Source organism: Panthera pardus, unplaced genomic scaffold, assembly GCF_024362965.1.
Source record: "Panthera pardus isolate Hobbes unplaced genomic scaffold, ASM2436296v1 HiC_scaffold_10, whole genome shotgun sequence".
Lineage (NCBI taxonomy): Eukaryota > Metazoa > Chordata > Mammalia > Carnivora > Felidae > Panthera > Panthera pardus.
In genome coordinates this window covers 79,413,520-79,430,702 of record NW_026526655.1, presented here as the reverse complement: position 1 = coordinate 79,430,702, position 17,183 = coordinate 79,413,520, and the positions used below count along the sequence as shown (strand labels likewise).

The window sequence follows — 17,183 nt, the reverse complement described above, 5'->3', positions numbered from 1 at the left end:
TGAAATATAAATACTTAGTTTTAAAATGGTTTATTCCAGGAAAAAAAAAATGACCTTGGAAATTAAAAAAAAAAAAAAATGATGGTAGAAATGGAAAAACTCAGTAGAAGTGCTGAAAGATAAAGGGAGGTAAATTGTTCAGAAAGTAAATAAAAAAGACAAAAAAATGAAAAAGACAAAAGATCAGGAAAACGATAGGGTAAAACAAGGAGTTCCAACATCTAATCCACAGTAATATGAATGCTAGAAAGAGAGAACTTGGGAAACACAGAGGAGAAAATCAGCAACAAAGTAATAAAAAAAAATTCCCAAGGGCACCTGGGTGGCTCAGTCCGTTGAGCATCTGACTCTTGGTTTCAGCTCAAGTCATGATCTCACAGCCCCACACTGGCTTTGCACTGATGGTGGCATGGAGCCTGCTTGGGATTCTCTCTCTCTCCCTCTCTCTCTGCTCCTCCCTCACTCAGCACCCTCCTTCAAAATGAAAAAACTTACAAAAAAAAAAAGAAAAAGAAAAAGAAAAATTCCCAATACACAAGACCATAAACTTCCAGATTCTTAGAACACATTGTCCAACACCATAGTGAAAAAAGTTTCTCATGAAAGACACATGGGTGCCTGGCTGGTTCAGTTGGTAAAGTGTGCAATTCTTGATATTAGGATCATGAGTTCAAGCCCCACATTGGGTGTGGAGCTTACTTAAAAAAATAAATAAAATAGGGCCGCCTGGGTGGCTCAGTCAGTTAAGCGTCTGACTTCGGCTTAAGTCATGATCTCGCGGTTCATGAGTTTCAGCCCTGCATCCGGCTCTGTGCTAACAGCAGTCTGGAGCCTGCTTCAGATTCTGTGTCTCCTTCTCTCTCTGCCCCTCCCATGCTCATGCTCTGTCTCTCTCTGTCTCAAAAATAAATAAACATTAAAAAAATTTTTTTAATAAGTAAAATAAATAAAATAAAATAAAAAATATTTAATAAATAATTTTTTTAATATTTTTCAGAGAGAGAGAGAGAGAGAGAGAGAGTGAGCACATGCCTGCTTGCATGAGTTGGGAAGGGGCAGAGAGAGAGGGAGACAGAGGATTCAAGCAAGCTCCATGCTGTTAATGCAGAGCCTGATGTGGGGCTCAAACTTGAGAACTGTGAGATCATGACCTGAGCCTAAGTTGGAGCTTAACTAACTGAGCCACCCAGGTGATCCAACAAAAATATTTTCTAAAATAAAAAGAAGACAACTTTGTGTAATTTCTCAATACCAGGGACAAAGAGAAGATTTAATAAGATTCTGGGGTTGGAAAGATAGAAATTCAGGAATCAAAATATTATCAGAGTTTTCAATAACACTAGAAGCTTGAAGCAATGAAGAGATGTCATTAAGATTCTGAGGAGGATTATTTATAACTAAGAATTCTATAAATTATCAATCAAATGTATCAACCAGGATCCTGGCAGGGAAGAGATGGTGAACCCCAGGAGGATAATGGTGGAGGGTTAATAAAGGGACAGGCTGTAAAGGTTTGACGAGGGGCGCCTGGGTGGCTCAGCCCGTTGGGCGTCCGACTTCGGCTCAGGTCACGATCTCACGGTCCGTGAGTTCGAGCCCCGCGTCGGACTCTGGGCTGATGGCTCAGAGCCTGGAGCTTGCTTCCGATTCTGTGTCTCCCTCTCTCTCTGCCCCTCCCCCGTTCATGCTCTGTCTCGCTCTGTCTCAAAAATAAATAAACGTTAAAAAAAAAAAAATTTAAAGGTTTGGCGAGAGCACCGTTATCACAAGAGGCACAAAGGGAGGAACAAGTTACCAACATCCAGAGCGTAGCTGCGTGTAGAGAGTCACAGAACAAGGGTGCATCCTCTAGTAGAGGATGCCAAAAACTGCCTCAAACTAGCAGGAAGGAAGCCAGGAAATACATACCCCAACTTCTCTCCTCCTGACTCCCTCCAATCTCCTTCTCATTCTTCCCACCTGCCAGACACCCTGAAGGCTGGATGGCAAGAGACTGCAATAATATTGTCTGTAAACCTCAGCCTCCCAGGAAACTGAGTAGGGTGGAGATGGGTAGGGTAAGTAGTAAAGAATAAATCTGTTAAAATGTGTAAAACCTGGAGAATAATGCTCATCACCTTTTAAACACTCAATCCGTCTTAGCTATACTAAGTTGTTAGTTTCATCATCACTATTGTCATTAATAGGGAACTATTAAAATTCACATGAAATCAAACATTGAAAAACTCCCTAACCATTTTCTAAATCCCTTTCCTCTTTCCCTGATAAGATTCTTCAACACAAAGATACAAAATGTATTATAAAATTTTACTAGCATAAAAAGGTAATTTTCCACTGACTCCCAGGGACTTTTCAAATTTTCTCCAGATTTATTAGTGATAGGTCATCTGGAATAAATTTTTATTGGACTTACTGGTAGTGATGTGTAATTCAGAAGTAGTGTAACTGGGCAGAGATAACTATGAAGAACTGATTCAGCGCTACCATTTTCCAGGAAAATGTTATGGCATTAATAGTATCTTCCCATGAGGTAATTTAATCAGAATACCATAGTGCAATGTTTTGCGAAATAAGCATCATAATCCCCAGAAGTGCTGAATAGCACGGGGTAGGAGGTTGGGGTGGGTGGGGCACATCATAATAAAATAACAAAATTGGATCAACCTCAAAATAGGATTAGTTCAAAACACAAATAGCCATTACTATATAAAACATATGGTTCAATGTTTCATCTCAAAAGTAATCAATGTGATGTAAATTTAAATAATAAGGAGATGCCAATTCTGCTCTACTCAGTTAGCAAAGATTTTAAAAATTATGCTATCCAGTGTTTGTTGGAATAGAGGTAAAATGAAACTCATACTGAAGATAGTGTATACATTAGCGCAAACCTTTCTAGAGGACAAGCTGGTATTACGTATTAAAAGTTCTTAAAACATTCATACCCATCACAGTCTACATGGAGGAGACAGATAAGTAAGTATAAGAATATCATACTGTGTATAGTACAAATGTGTCATCCCATGTGCTATTGCAACACAGAGGCAGAAATGACTCAAGTGATTAATTGTTCAGGAGAAGCCAAAATCCCATCATAAAAGAGACACTACCTAGACACAATTTTGTGGTAATAAAACTTCCCATGACAATGTGAATAATTCCAGTTGTAGTTGCTCTTCTTCTGAATTATACACCACTACACAAACATAAAGAGACATGAAAAGGCAAGGCTTTTTCATTAACAGTGAAACTTCTGATGTGGATGGAGAGTGTCTAAAGGCAAAGTCTCATCATTTGAAAACCAATGGACAAGAAGAAGAGAAAACCATCTGCTTGTTAGTTAGGCAAATATTGCTTTTAAAGTCATAATGTAGACAGAAGTCAAGCAATTGCCCATCTATAGCATTCCCTCCCACCAGCCACAAAAAAAAAAAAAAAAAAAAGACAAAACAACAAGGCTGACATAGAGACAAATAATTACAAAAATAAAGTGGAATTCATCCTATGCAAAAGGAGAGCCAAGGTAGCAAGAAGTGGAAGGATGTGTATAAGGTGGTCATTATATTTCCTTTATAGTAACCATATTGGCTATTTTGAGAAACATTCAATTAAAAAAATTTTTTTTTACATTTATTTATTTTTGAGAGACAGAGTGAGACAAAGTGAGAATGGGGGAGAGGCAGAGAGAGAGGGAGACACAGGATCAGAAGCAGGCTCCAGGCTCTGGGCTGTCAGCACAGAGCCTGACGTGGGGCTTGAACCCACAGACCATGAGATCATGACCTGAATCAAAGTCAGATGCTCAACCGACTGAGCCACCCAGGCGCCCCGAGAAACATTCAATTTTAATAAAGGAGTAATGTTGGCCACTTTTACATATGAACTTCTATAACCATTCATCCACAAGCACACCAGGAAGAGTGATAGAAATGAGAATTTGGCATTTTTTAAAAAATAGCAAGATGTGAATGCAGCAGGTAGCAGTTGGCAGTTAAGTGGTGTTAACTAAGAAAAAGGAACAGCAATGTCTGCAGGCATTCTGAGCCTCCTCTCCTCCTCTCCCCGGGTTACAGTGATTTTCTCTCTCCTCCTTCAAAGGCCTCCTCTTCCATCCACCCAATCTCTTCTTATTTGGAGAATCTCTGACAAAGAAGGGGACCGGCCAGTGGTTAGAGTGCTCTTCAGGACACCCCCACCCCTCACATCCTGCCATGCACATTTCTGACTTGCTAGGAAGGACGAACACGGAAAAGGGAAAGAAAGAGAGGAAAGTCCACTTGGAAAGTCCCTGAATGCGTTACTGTCTCTTAGAACAGCTTCTTTCTCTTTATTTCCCCAAGCAGTCTGTGTGTGTGTGTGTGTCTGTGTCTTTGTGTCTCTGTCTCTGTGTCTCTTTGTGTGTGTCTGTGTCTGTGTGTCTATGTGTGTGTCTCTTGTGTGTTTCTGTGTCTCTGTATGTGTGCATATATGAGAGACACAGAGAGAAAGAGAACAAGCAGAAGAGAAGAAGGGGAGGCCAGGGAAGAGGGAAAAGGAAGAAGGAGGGAGAATAGGACAGCAGGACCGTGGGAACAAGGGAGGAAGAAGGAATTTGAAGTTATTCAGTTGCCATTAATTTGCAATCTTGCTGCCATCTCCTTCCTGCTGTTTTGGGGGGGGGGGGGGGAGGTAAGGATAATGACAACTTAAAGAGAAGACCTTTTAAAGTATGGATTCACGTTTTACTCTAATCTGTAAATAAAATCTTCAGGGGCTAGTTGTTGTGGACCCTAACTAATTTTCCAAAATTAAGAATGTTATCTGGATTGTGATACTTCAGTGTAATACTTGATGATAACTTCTTTGAAAAATGTGCCATAAAGCATCAAGGAAATTAGCATCACTGGGTGTGGGTTGTGTACCTCATACCGGAAGTCATTCTTATATGTTAGCACACTCCCAGGAATCCTGCAAAGAGCATATTTACCCACATTTTACAGACAAGTGGACTGAAGTTCGGTGAGATAAAGCAACATGTTCAGGGTCACAAAGCTAATTTATCTGATTTTAAATCTCTTTTCTTCTCAGTACCATACTATCTCTCTCACAAATTATCATTATTATGTTTGTTATGCTTCTCAGGTTGAAGGTGCTATCTTCCAAGCCACACCTATGAATTCGATGGAATAGCAATTATGTTTGTGGCAGAACTTTTGCAGAACACGGTTGTTTTCAAACAAACCTTAACATGTGCCAATGATATGTTGTGAATTCATTTTTGATTCAGAAAATGTTGTTATCATAAGGATGAACTCTTGTAAAGAAAGTCTAAGAGAAATAAATTGGGTTTTTTTAGTTAGTAGTTAATTTATTTATTTATTTATTTATTTATTTATTTATTTATTTATTTATTATTTATTTATTTTGAGAGAGAGTGTGGCTTGAGCAGGGGAAAGAATCCCAAGCAGGCTCTGCAGTTTCAGCACAGAGTGCCATGTGGGGCTTGAACTCACAAACCCCATGAGATCATGACCTGAGCCAAAATCAAGAGTCAGACGCTTAACTGACTGAGCCTCCCAGGTGCCCTGAGAGAAAGTAATTCTACCTGGGTAGGATAAAGGAAAGTTTCATGATGAGAGAGGGAGCAAAATTTTGAATAATAAATAGGTTTTTTTCTGGTGGAGGGAAGGGAAACATAGATGTATGTAGTATGTTTAGATATGGCAAATATCAGGGAACCTGGGTGGCTCAGTTGGTTAAGCATCTGACTTCGGCCCAGGTCATGATCTCACAGTTTGTGGGTTCAAGCCCCACATTGGGCTCTGTGCTGACAGCTCAGAGCCTGGAGCCTGCTTTGGATTCTATGCCTCCCTCTCTCTCTGCCCCTCCATCACTCATGCTCTGTCTCTCTCTCTCAAAAATAAATAACAAACATTGGAAAAAAAAAAGATGGCAAATATCAACACCCAGTGAAAAACGGCAAAGGTTGTGTGAAAAGCAATATGCAGGTCTCTAGCACTGAAACTCTGAGTGGGTCCAAGGAATGTTAATTGAAACATACTGAAACATATATCATTGTGATACTTGAAATCCCTTGTATGATCATAAGAGAATTCATGAGTGCTGACATTTCTGATCTTTATTTCCATCTCCCCAAGCCAAAAAGGGATAAAAGGCCCAAGAACTGGGATATCCTAATCTGAAGAATTCGACATTCTTACAGGTAGCCCAGATTATAAATCTTGGGCATGCTTCCACAGCCAGGAGGAGCACTGGAAAGAAGCATGTCTGCAACATTGTGTACTTGACCTTGTGGGAAGGTAACCTCAGCCAAGTCTCTGTCAACCTTCTTGTCAATCCTTAAAACTTGACCAGCTTTTAGTGGTTCAGCCTAGCATAAACAAAGAAGTTCCAGAACTAGAAATACAAATGATCAATAATCATACCTCAACATTTCTCATACTTTTCATTTCTGTCCTTTTCCATTGGGTTCTGAGATAATTTCTCTTTTCAACCTTCCAGCTTGTACTCAGTCTTTAATTGTGTCAATTCTGCTATTCAGCTCATCTACTGAGTTTTCATTTCAATGATCATACTTATCATTACCGTCATCATTTACTGGTTCTCTTACATAATATTTTGTTCTTGTTTGATGGTTACAATCCACTCTTATCTCTATAAATTCAGCTTCCTCAGATGTTAGTTCTGTTAGTTGAGTTCAGTGTTTCTATTTCACAGTTGTGATTTTTACCTTAATGGTAAAATGGTTTGTAGTTCATCTGTGTCTTTGAGATCCCATGTGTGTCTGTCTGAGAATTCTGCCTCTGTTAAACAACTCTGTACCAGTTATTGCTGGGAAGGGGTACAATCCAATGCCTACTGAGATGTTACATAGCTTATCTTCTGTAAATACCAGTTCCTCTTCCCTCCTGAGGGTAAAAAGTCACCCAGGGTGCAGCCCTGCCTCTGGCCCAAGTGCCCACCCTCACTGCTCTAGCTAGGCAGGAACAGTTCTGCTGTCTTCCTCCAGCTAGGACAGAGTTGACTTAGTTGAGAATTCTGGATGCTTCCCCAATCACACTAATGATTGCTGGAGGGATCTTTTCTATTTGTTACAGCCACTGCTATGCATTCAGAGCAATCCTGGAACTAATCCCACCTTTAATAGAAATACTTTCCTGCTAATGCATTTTCCTCTACTTAGCTAACCACATCTGTTTCTCTTCAGAATTTTTCAAAATTTCTGCTTGATGATAGCATTTTTTCCTGGTTTTAGTCCTTCTATGAATATACTGGTTTTTAATTTTTTCTTTTGTAGCAGCTGTGGAATTTCTATATAAGAGAGATTTAAGGGCTACAATCTGTCTCTATGGATGAGGACTTTCAAACTTAATGGTATGCATTAGATACCCATGTGCTTTTGAAGCATGGGTAAACAATTATTTTATTTTATTTTATCTTATTTTATTTTATTTTATTTTATTTTATTTTATTTTATTTTAAATATTTATTTTGGGAGGGAGAGAGACAGAGAATAAGAAGGGGAGGGGCAGAGACAGAGGGAGAGAGAATCCCAAGCCATCAGCGCAGAGCCTGACATGGGGCTCGATCTCACAAACCATGAGATCGTGACCTGAGCCGAAATGAAGTGTCAGACACTTAACTGACTGAGCCACCCAAGTGTCCCATCAATTATTTTTAAATATGTATCTGGGGTACCTGGGTGGCTTAGTTGGTTAAGCACCTGGCTCTTGATTTTGGATCAGGTCATGATCTCACATTTCATAAGATTGAGCCCCACGTTGGACTCTGTGCTGATGTCACAGAGCCTACTTGGGATTCTCTCTCCCTCTCTCTCTCTCTGCCCCTCCTCCGCTCATGCTCTCTCTCTCAAATAAGTATTATAGAGGCACCTGGGTGGCTCAGGAGGTTAAGCATCTGACTTCAGCTCAGGTCACGGTCTCACAGCTTGTGGGTTTGAGCCCCGTGTCAGGCTGCGTGCTGAGAGCTCAGAGCCTGGAGCCTGCTTCGGATTCTGTGTCTCCCTCTCTCTGTCTACTTGTCCCCCACTCATGTTCTGTCTTTCTCTGTCTCTCAAAAATAAACATTAAAAATTTTAAATAAATAAATAAACATTAAAAAAAAATAAAAAATAAACATTATAAACAAAAATATGTATACGTTTCTGTGTGTGTGTATTTAATTTATTTATTCTCCGAATAACACCTAATGTCAAGATACACCAAATATATGGTAATACACACACACATGCTCACACACGCATAAACAAACATACACACACACTTTGCCATTAGATTAAAAGGTCCCTTTCTTTAAAACAGATTGTTGTCCTTAAATCTCTCAAATAAATGCACTTGACTGGTCTGGGGAGTCATAGAAGTTTATGAACAAGGGGTCTCCTGAAAAGAGTCTTGCAGGTTGAAGTAACTAAAGAAAGAAACATGTCGTAGACAGTTTCTTGGTCCTTAAGAACTGTCCTCTACTTCCAGAATAATGCTCAAACTCTTTAGGTTTGCAAAGACTTGTCTTGTGCTCCCCTCTGGCCCTTCTTGACCACTTCCCCATCCTCCTGAGCTCCCTTCCCCGGCTATGCTAAAGAACTTGCTGTTCTCCAGAGGACTCAGCTGTTTCATTTTCTGAACTTCCATGTGTATGCTTCTCTTTGCTTGGAACATTCTGGCCCTACCAACATTCTTTCATCCAAATACTAACAGTGTTTAAAGATAATCCTTTGTTTAAAAAATCCAACTGGTAGTGAGCTTGTTGTGATGAGTTACCATGTTTCAGCCCCATTATAGGCAATGTTATCTTCCTTTTCAAGCATGATATATGTGCCAGCCTCCACTTGATCCTAAGGCCATCAATGTCTCAGAGCATTGGCTATGCAGTGACAACGTATTACACAGGTATAAAGAAAGGAAAAAAGAAATTTCCCACACATTGACTTTATTAATGATGTGTGAACAAGAATCAACAGACTTGGGTCTTAGTCCAGATTCTGATAAATATGACCTTGATAAGCCAAGACAGTTTAATGTCCCTGGGCCTATGTTTCTGCATTCAGGATGTACCCTCTACGTAAGGATGTTAGAAAGAGGTTCCCCGAGCTCTCTGCCAGGTTTCAAACTAGATAATAGATCTAATAAATTTTGGGTTTTTTTTTTAACATTTCTATATTAATTTAATTTTAATTACTCACTGACTACGTTACCATGTAAGTACTCGAATAATACTAATTTAAAAAAATGTCCCTTTTGAATCTTGGAGTTCTTCCTTCTCATCCTTTGCACTGCTTCCCAGTATTCTGTGATACAGACACCCCACTAGTTATTTAAACATTTCTTTGTCTATTGACATCATGATTGCTTCTAATTGGTCTTCTTACACACAATGTTAGAGGGAACATCCTGGTAAGATGCTGTATATTTTTAAAGATATCTCTGTTTTACTTACAGCAAAAAGTCTGTGCTCTGGACTTTGTCCCCACCACAAATTGGCTAAGAATTAAAACAAAGGTCTCCAGTGTATGCAGATAAAAGTCCCCTTGAGATGGGACCTAGAGAGTAGTGACAAAATGTTTTCACTTGAATGTCATAAGAAATCTGACAGCCACAACCTAAAGGTAAATGAGCATCACTGTGGGCAGTGGTCCCTCAGAAAAGGATGTCAGGATTGGTAGGGGGCTGACTCCCTTGAGGTCTGGGCTATGGTGAAACACTAAATGGGGCTTAGAGAGGGGAGTAAATCCTTGCAAGAACCCAAGAACCTCAGAGCAAGGTGAGGTGCTCAGTTTGCTGGGTTACTGGAGCCACAGAGACCAGAGACAACAGACAATTCCTTATTTTGCTCCGTATATAGTACGGGTCCTGTGAAAGACACGTGTGCAATCACTGGCAAGAATTAAAAGAAACCTGGAAGCTTCTCTCTCCTGCTAGTATGGAGGATGCTGAGGGAGGTCAGTGACCACCCTGACCTGAAGACTTAACGGTAGTGACTGAGAGGCCCTGCACCAGTGGAGGGCAGCACCACTGAAGAAAATAGCAAAAAGGAAAAATAAGAAGACCAGTCCTATGGAAAGTGCCAAACAAGCCAAGGAAGACTGGTGAACTGACTTCAAATGTAACAGGAATTCTATATACTGAACACTACAGGATGCCAGCATGGTGCTAGGGCTTTCAGAGTCCACACATCCTATGGTTCTCACCAGTACTCTCAGAAGGTGGTATTACATATCCCAAAGACAAATGAAAATATAAAGACTCTAAGAGGTCCTTCCTTCTCTCTTGCTTCCTCCCTCCCTTCCTTCCTTTCTTCCTTCCTTCCACAAATATTTAAATATTTTTCAGAGTCTGTGACATACCGGCTACTATTCTTGGTACTGTAGATACAGAGGCAAACCAGGAGGTAAGACCCCTGCTTTCGTGGACCTATATTCTAGCAGAACATAACGAATAACAAAACAAATGACTGAAATTATAAATTAATACATAAACAAGAGAGAATATTAGATTGCAACAAATTTAATGCAGAGCCTTAAACTAGGATAATATAGAGGGAAATTTTTGGGGTGATGAAAATGTTCTACATATTAATTGTGGTGGTTACACAGTTGTATGCATTTGTCAGAATTCATAGAGTAGTATACCTTATAAAAAGTGACTTTCCATATGTAAATTATATCTCAATAAACCTGACCATTAAAAAATAGGATCCTACCCCAAAATAGTGACAGGAGGCTACTTTAGATTGAGCAACAAAGGCTTCGTTAAGAGTGTAGTAATTAAGTTGAGATTTGAATACAAGGAAGATGATGAATGGAAAGATTGTTCCAGAGAAAGGAAAGAGTAACTGAAAAATCCCTGTGGTGGGAATGAGCTTGAATTAGTCAAGTTACAGCAAAGTGGGGGAGGTTGCAGATGTGAACAAGAACCAGAACAGGATGGGGTTAGAAACCAACATCAAGAGACTGATGTTATTTTCAGTGCCACAGAAATAGGTTTTTAAGCAGGGGAGTTACAAGTTCTGATTGATGTATGCTTTCAAAAGATCACTCAGGCTGCTTTGCAGAGAATGACTTGTAGGGAGCAAGAGCAGAAGGACGGAAATAGGACAGCAATAGTCCACGCAAAAGATTATGGGGTCATGGACTAGGGTGGAAGCATACAGATAGAAGAAAGCAGATGTAGGGGTGTCCGGGTGGCTCAGTCAGTTGAGTGTCAGACTCTTGATTCTGCTCAGGTTATGATCTCACAGTTTGTGAGATTGAGTCCCATCCTTGGGCTCTGACAGCACAGAGCTTGCTTGGGATTTTTCTTCCCCCCACCCCCCGCCCCTCTCCCCAGCTCTCTCTATCTCAAAATAAATAAGTAAACATAAAAAAGAATTTTTAAAAAAGAAGGCAGATCTAACACAATTTGATGGTAGTGTATTGGTTAGGATGACAAGTAAATTCTGATCTCTGTGCCTTAACACAGTAGAACTTTGGCTGGTATTCCTGACTGGTGTTCTTCTCTCTATCTGGTCCCACAGAGAATGAGGCTCCTTCCACCTCTTGACTATACTTTCCTCTAGGGCCACAAAAGTTCCCATTTAGTCATCAGATGCAAATGATTGACTACTTGTTGGAGATTTTTATGGCTCTATTCTGAAACTGATATACATCAAATTAACCCACACTCTATTAACTAGAACCTAGCCACATAGTGCATGCACCTAACTGCCGAAGGGGCAGAGAAATGTAGTCTATGATTGTGTCCAGATAGAAAAGGAACCTGGTTTGATAATCATCTAACAATCTCTGCCACCATTTTGTTTTGGAGGTAGAGACCACAGGACATGGAAATGGACTGGATGAAATTGGTGAGAGAAAGATAGGACTTCTCTCACTAGTGGTGCTTGGTAACCGTGGGGAAAGAAGATCTAGGAGATATGCTCGATTTCTCTCCTTCCTTCAGCCCCATCTGTTGTACTAAAAGAAGGGATGGTGAGTGGAAGGAGACACAAAGATCTTGCCCACAGCAACTGAGCAGAACACAAAGGCAGAGAAGGAGGAAATTATTTCCTCCTATAAAAGTAAAGCTGTTTCTGATGATATAGAGCTTTTTTTTTTTTAAAGAAGGATGTACTCACCTAATTATACCTAATACTTCGTGAGCAGTCACCAGTCTTGGTGGCAGCAGGCAGCAGCTGCCCTTGTCAGTGTTATCAGAACTGAAGATGCTAAGACCAATTATCTTCCTGGTAGATTCTCCCTTCATCTTGTCAGAGGACATGGAAAGACAATGGGCGTAGTGTGCCTTTAACTAAACTCCTCTCAAAAACTTCCACATGAAGAATCAAGCCTGCTTGATGATTTTCCAAATAGGAAATTATGAACTCTTTGAGATCATGTTTTATCAATCTTCATATTCCCACCTAGTATACAGCATAATACTTAACATAAAGTATATCCTCTGTAAACATTTGTGAAGAATTAAATATTTATGTGGAGGTTAAGGTCAAGATTTGTCATATACAGCAAGTGCCCTGGAGAGTTATCCAAAAGCAACCATGTATGCCAGGCAACCTCAGCATAAATTTATGAACTATGGTTTGGCTTTGACTTTGATCGCATTATGACTAATCTCATTTTCCTTGGAAAGATTATTAGTCCTATGTCCCATTTACCTGGTAAGATACACAATACTCAGTTTTCTTAGGTATTTATAAAACCTTAATATTCTGTTCTAGTTATGATTTAGTAGGTATTCTTTAACAGTCTCTTTGTCTTGTCAATCAAATTAATGCCTTTGAATATGTGTATATGAGTCATAACTTTTTTCATTCATTTCACAAATAATACATATGTATTTGGAAAAAATGTATAAAATACAAAACAAAAAACAAAAAGAAGTTAGGAAGTACCCATAACTTCATCATGCAGATATTTGGCATTAGTATGTACATCTTTCTGGACTTTCTTTTCATATATATTTATAACATATCCCTCCTTTATCAAGATAAGATCACTCTGAACTTAATATTTTTGAACCTACTTGAAAAAAATATTTAAAAAGCAAATTTTAAGTGAGCATATTTTAAAGTTGTTTTCAAATATGTGTGCTTGTTTCTTCCAGCTTTATAGATCACGGTCCTTTTTCCTGAAAGCTGGTGTAGTTAAGGCTTATTCTATGGGCCTCAATAGCAAAAATGAGTCAAAGCTTAACTGAAAGTTTTCAGGTCAACAGAAGAAGGGCAGCACAGCAGGGATTCACAACACAGGTAAAATTCAAACCAGGTGATCTCTAAGTTTCCAACACTGAGTTCTGTGATTGTTTCACTAAAAGTCAGGGGAGAGAAAGAGGTAGGGACAAGGAGGCAGAGCTTCAAGACTTACCAGAGGTGTAGGGAACAGTTTGATTGGAATAAATGCATATGGGGGAGTACCAGTAAATAACCTCAGAAGGCAGATCAGAGGCAGGTTTGGGGAACTGTGTTTTGTAAGGAGGTGGGATGGGGAGAGAAGGAAGATATTAAGTACATTAATCATTACCTCCATCTCCTTGTTCTTTTCTTCTTCCCCTTTCTTCTTCTTGTCTTAACTTTTGCATCTGAATGTCCTTAGGCCCCCAACCTTCTGAAGTCATCCTTTGCTTTAATACCCATATGAGATCACTTCTTCCTATAAATCAGGAAAGATCAAGTTATGCTAACAGTAATGAACAACCTCAAAATCTCAATGACTTAAAACAATAACAGTTTATATTTTGTTCATGCTACATAACATCAGGAATCAATCAGGAATCCAGGTGATAAAGCAGCCACCATCTCAAATATTTTCTCCATGCCAAAGGGAAAGAGTTCTGGAACATCAGCAATCAAATGCTGATAACAAATCAGCATTGACTCTGAGATAACAAATAATTTCTGCTCACATCTTATTGGCCAGAAACAATCACGTGATCCCACCAAACACCAGAAAACCAAAGAATTTAATGCTACATGCTGCCAGAAGGTGGAGAAGCAGAAATACTTAGTGGGCATTACTAATGACTATCACACCATGTACCTATGGGAAATCCAACGTCAGTTTCAGTGTCACATTCACTTCCTAAAAGCTTTTTGATATAAAACAATTAAATCTTTCACTTTTCTATATATTTCCCATTGTTCTACATTGCCCCCAACCTGCTCACTGGCCCTGTAAAACTTGGCAGCATTCCACCTGAAGATTTGAAAGCATTTATTGAATGAATGAGTAGAATGTCACGTATTTTATTTCTTTAACTTTGTTCTATGGCATGCATCAGAATTTCTCTCCAATTGTTTTAAATCAGGCTGAAGGGAATGACCTCAATTTCCATTATTGCCTTTATTTCCATACAAGTCCATATGGAGATCTTAGGGTGGATGACGCATTCCTGTAATATAATTTCGTGGTCTTACTGGAAGTGTTCTTAAAGATGTCTTCTATTGACATATTTTGTAATTCACTGAACTCCACCCTTTTCTTTTCCTCTTGCTTTTTCCTTCTCTTTCCAAGATTGCAAAATATAATCAATAAATGATATAATTTATGTTTTAGTTTTCATACTGTGGCCAAAGAATAGAATTTTCCTACAATCCCTTGCTATTCAAATCCAGTCTTTTTAAAGTATAATCAGATATGTATGTGATGTCTTAGAATTTGTTTTTCTTCCCTCCTTTCCTTTTCTCCCCTCTCTACATATCCATCTGACATTTCTCCATACTTTTTCCTCTCGGCCGAGACTGAGTATATCAAAAAAATTTTAATACGCCTCTTCTCATCCTCCAACAGATATTTGAAATTCTACTTTAGAGTCTTTTTTTTTTTAATTTGTGTAATAGTGACATCACTAAACTACTGTGCTGGCCTAGGAGATCTCAAGCTTGATTAGTGCAGTCTTAGCCCAAATCAGGTGTGGAGTTCTCTCCACCATGTTTTTAGGGTATCCAGTAGCTGCTTAGGTATATGGGTACTGGAACATTTTGGAAAAGCAACCAAAACAGGGGCTGCCTCTACAAAAAAAAAGTGTTGCTGGATTTTCTGCCAGTAACTGACAGGCTCAAAAGGAGACACTGCACACCATGATGGACCGATGAAGAGATTGGGGGCAGAGAGGTGTGGCATGGCATTCATCTAAGGAGGTAGAGCAATTTGACTGGTAGTCTTTGGACCTCTTTAAAGGAACTTTTCTAAGTGTATCTTCTCTCAGCTCCCCAGAAACATCTTGGGTAGTATGCACTAAGGGTTGGGCAGGGGATGACTCGTTACCTTAGGCACCAAGGTAAGTTCATAGGCTATACTCCCTTTGCTACTCTTCATCTCCCAGTTGTCTTCCCCTTGATTCCCACCCAATCAAGTTGTGAGAGAGGAAAAGAAATCCTCTACGCTGGATTGGGTTAATCCCTCAAAGCAATCATTAAATTTTTATGTTAAAACAAAGTGTACATTCACACCTTTCCATACTTGGAGCTTCACTAAAATGCAAATAAACAAAGATGGGTATCTGTTGTTAGTTACTTGACCTAAGTAAAGATTCACTTCCAACCCTTTCCTGAGAGTAATGTTTGATAAATGGGAGCCAGAAGAAATTGGGTATTTTGAAGAAATGCAGAAAGGGCACAGCCAAAGAAATATGACCAAAGAATGGGGAAGGCTGTGATGGTTTTGCTGTACCCTTGAACAAGTTAAGTTATATTTACTTCCTAAACCACAAACTTAAAATACTCATATAATTCTACTTTCCAGAGCAATATCATGGTTTGCTCCTTCCAACTAGTTATTCATCCTGTTCTCTCTGCCCATGACTGTGGTCTTCACAGTTACACCCACCTGGTCTAGACTATATCCTCTTTTGCACCAAACTGAAACTCTCTAACCCTGACAGTGAGCTGTGACACAATTCCGTCACTTCTCATTTGCTGCAGGCCCAGAATAGAGATTTTGAACCCTAATAACTTTGTGCATAACTCAGTGAGCATCCAGTAAATTCTGTACCCTCAGCCTACATCTCCACAACCGCTCTTTCGAGGAGAGATGAGATGAGAGTATGCCTTCAGTGTTCGTTGCAAAGATGCCTAAGGGAGTCTAGGCTCACTTCAGACCAGGCGCGTCTAGAAAATTGGTATTTTCTAAGGATTCCAGTATCGCTGGAGGGCCTAAGAAAGCATGAGAAAAATGAATATGAAAGCAAAGGGAAAGCAACGTGGCAGCAAGAGTAGAAACACTAAATAGCAAAGAATGACGTATAAGAAAGAGGCAAATGCTGCCCCAAAATGGCTCTCAATCAACAGGAAATGCTCCTAGTATCAGAGCAGTGGGGATATTACTAGACCCATGGACTCTACACAAAAGGAGTGGAAAGCTTGGATTATTTTAAGGCATGGTGACTCTGCTACTAATAATTATTACCTATCATTTTGATCATCTTCACAGAGTGGTTTGGGGCAGCTAGGGCCGTATTTTTATTAACTTTGACTCTCTACCCACCCACCTTCCTCCCACAACTTCAAGGCATTGTGGCCTCGGGAAATTTGTGTTATAATAAGATGCCCCAAAGCTGCTGGAATGTCCTAAAGCTCTGAAACAGAGCTACTTTTCCGGAAGTTGATGTCTTTACCTGCTGACCACAATAAGCCAGGGACGGTAACAGATCCACCCCAGGACAAACACAAAGGGTAAAGAAATCCTACATCACTGGAGATAGTTTAGGGTTCACCAAACTATGCCCACCTTTGTTTTAAATTTTCTATACAAGCTTGGCAATGTTTAGAGAAGATTAAACTTACTATCGTCAAGTTCAAGGTTAGTGTTTAAGCCCAAACCCCACACTCCATAATTGACTTACTGCAATTAAGACATTCAAGGTTTCTCTTAAAATTCCTACTGAAGTTTTTTGGTTTTGTTTTCATCACTGCTGAATCTGCAACAAGTTACACAAACTTCCTAATAGAAAAGCATCTGTGACAGGCAGAAAAAATGAACCGCTTTCTAAGTAAATGAATTTTAAAATGTAGATCATCATTCTATATCCTTAGTTTTGGTTGCCAATGCAAATGAGTCAGAGGATTTGCTCCAGACACTGAGTTAATTGTGTAACTCTACAGCAAAAAACGCCATTGGAGAGTACTTGCTGACCTCACAGCTGAAAAAAACCATTTAAAAGATGTGGAAACCAGAT

General features: G+C 39.5%; 1 non-coding gene across 1 annotated transcript; it reads right to left on the bottom strand.

The window, feature by feature from the left end:
* Positions 1–3,740: 3,740 nt before the first annotated feature.
* TRNAQ-UUG (transfer RNA glutamine (anticodon UUG)) lies at positions 3,741–3,825 on the bottom strand. The gene has a single exon. It is a non-coding gene; the product is annotated as a tRNA-Gln (tRNA).
* Positions 3,826–17,183: the final 13,358 nt, after the last annotated feature.